Source organism: Schistocerca nitens, chromosome 12 (genome assembly GCF_023898315.1).
Source record: "Schistocerca nitens isolate TAMUIC-IGC-003100 chromosome 12, iqSchNite1.1, whole genome shotgun sequence".
Taxonomy (NCBI): Eukaryota; Metazoa; Arthropoda; class Insecta; order Orthoptera; family Acrididae; genus Schistocerca; species Schistocerca nitens.
The window spans coordinates 152,423,995-152,426,659 of record NC_064625.1 but is presented as its reverse complement, the minus strand read 5'-3'; the positions used below and the strand labels follow the sequence as shown (position 1 = coordinate 152,426,659).

General features: G+C 43.4%; 1 pseudogene; it reads left to right on the top strand.

Moving 5' to 3' along the window:
• Positions 1-2,303: 2,303 nt before the first annotated feature.
• LOC126215496 (5S ribosomal RNA) lies at positions 2,304-2,421 on the top strand (annotated as a pseudogene).
• Positions 2,422-2,665: the final 244 nt, after the last annotated feature.

Sequence of the window (2,665 nt, the reverse complement as noted above, 5' to 3'; positions counted from 1 at the left end):
TAAATGTAGCTTTACCTTTCTTCAATTTGTCTTCCAGGAAAACGCGTATAGTCGCTATTGCCTCGCGTGTTCCAACATTTCTCTGGAACCCAAACTTGTCTTCCCCCAATATCGGTTTATACCAGTTTTTCCTTTCTTCTGTAAATAATTCGCGTCACAGTGACTTAATTAAACTGATAGTTCGGTAATATTCACCATTCCAGGAATGGTTTGATGAAGATTGCAGGTCAGCAATAGAAGAAAAGAACAGGGCAAGAACAAAAGTGCTACAGGGAGAAACCAGAAATAATCTGAAACAATATAGAGAATTAAGGAGAAGAGCTAACAGACTGTGCAAGAGAAAGAAAAGAGAGTGGAATAAGAAGAAATTTCAAGAACTAGAAGAACTAAAGGAACGGAGTGAAGTAAGAAAGTTCTATCATGCCATAGGCAAAATGAAGAATAGATTCCAACCAAAAACAACGGCCTGTTCCAGTAAAGATGGGAAAATGATAAGGGAGGAAGTACAGATAGTGGGAAGATGGGCAGAGTATTTCAAAGATACACTAAGCACCAGCCTAGAAGATGAAGAGACAGCTGCACAGGAAGGAAGAGTGGAGTAGACAGTGAAACCAATGAGGCAAGAAAGGCAACACTACAAGAGGTCTCCCAGGCTGTGCACAAGTCAGAAAACAATCGAGGCCCTGGGGAAGGCAGCATAATTGCTGAATTAATAAAAACTGGTGGTGAGGCTCTGATAAAGGAACTGCACACATTAATATCAGAGATATGGGAAACAGAAACTATGCCAGATAATTGGAAAATTAGAATAATTGTCCCCATTTATAAGAAAGGGGACAGAACAGCATGTGAAAACTATAGAGGTGTAACACCCCTAACTACAACCTATAAGATCTTGACAAGTATATTAAACGAAAGCATACAGAAGTGTGCAGAAGGCGTACTAGGGGAATGTCAGTGTGGCTTTCGACCAGGCAGAGGAACAACTGATCAAATATTTGTGATAAGACAAATGATGGAAAAGTTCTATGAATATGATATAGATCTGCATTTCCTATTCATCGATTTCAAACAAGCCTTTGACAGCATAAATCGGCAAGGACTATACAGAGTACTGAAAGAAGTTGGTAATGTGCTAAATTAATAAGACTAATCAGAATGACAGTGACAGAGAGAAGAGCAAAAGTAAAGGTCCTTATCAGAACAAGTGAAAGCTTCGACTTTAATAAAGGTGTGAAAGATATGGTAATGTCACAATCTGAGGCCAGAAGGACCCCTAAAAACCTAAACATCAATGGGAAATGCTTCAATGGAGTGTCCTCTTTTAACTACTTGGGAGCGCTAATAACAAATGATAACAGTATTGGAAAGGCTACAAGGGAAAGAATACAAGCAGGAAACAGAGCTTACTTTGCAAATATGCAGCTTTTCAAAAATAGGCTTATTACAAGAAAAACTAAACTGCTAATATATAATTCCCTAGTCCGCCCAGTTATCAAATACGGCACGGAGGTATGGACGTTGACAGAAGACGATAAAAATGCACTAAGAAGCATTCAGCGGAAAATACTACGCAAAATCTATAAGGCAATAAGGGAGGAAGAAGGCTGGAGAATACGCTAAAATGCCGAATTACAAGAGTTAATACAAGTCAGAGACATAGTAAAATTTGTGAAATCACAGCGAATACGATAGGACACTTGGAGAGAATGGCAGAGGATAGAATTCCAAGGAAAATGATGAGAGGTATGATCCATTCAGTGAGGCGAAAAGGGAGACCTAGAAGAAGTTGAATCGACGAGGTAATAATGGATATCACCAGTATGAGAGTCCGAGGGTGGAAAAGAGCAGCAAATAACCGAGAAGTGTGGAGGAAGATTGATGAAGAAGCCAAGGCTCACCAAGGGCTGTAGTGCTACTGAAGCAACATCTGTCACGAACTGGCTTCTCTGGTATTGGAATTATTACTGTCTTCTTGAAGTCTGAGGGTATTTCGCCTGTGTCACACATCTTGTACACCAGGTGAAAGAGATTTGTCACGGTTGGCTTCCTCAACGGTATCGATAATTCTGCGGGGATATCGTCTGCTCCACGTATCTTGTTCCTGCTTAGATCTTTCATTGCTCTGTAAATCGTTCTCGCAATATCGTATCTCGCATCTCATCTTCACCTTCTTCCGCTTCCCTTTCTGTAATACTGCTCTGTAATCCTTCCGCCTTTAGCACGCCCTTCTTTGCTTACTACCGTACCGACCCGCCGTCTGAGCTCTTGATACTCATGCAGCTGCTTATCTTTTCTCGAGAGGCAACGCCCTTGCCGCAGTGGATACACCGGTTCCCGTCAGATCACCGAAGTTAAGCACTGTCGGGCGTGCTCGGCACTTGCATGGGTGACCATCCTGGCTGCCACGCGCTGTTGCCATTTTTCGGGGTGCACTCAGCCTCGTGATGCCAACTGAGGAGCTACTCGACCGAACAGTAGCGGCTTCGGTCAAGAATACCATCGTAACGACCGGGAGAGCGGTGTGCTGACCACACGTCCCTCCTATCCACATCCTCCTCTGAGGATGACACGGCGGTCGGATGGTCCCGGTGGGCCACTTGTGGCCTGAAGACAGAGTGCTTTCTTTCTGCCGGCCGGAGAGCCGAGCGGTTCTAGGCGCTAC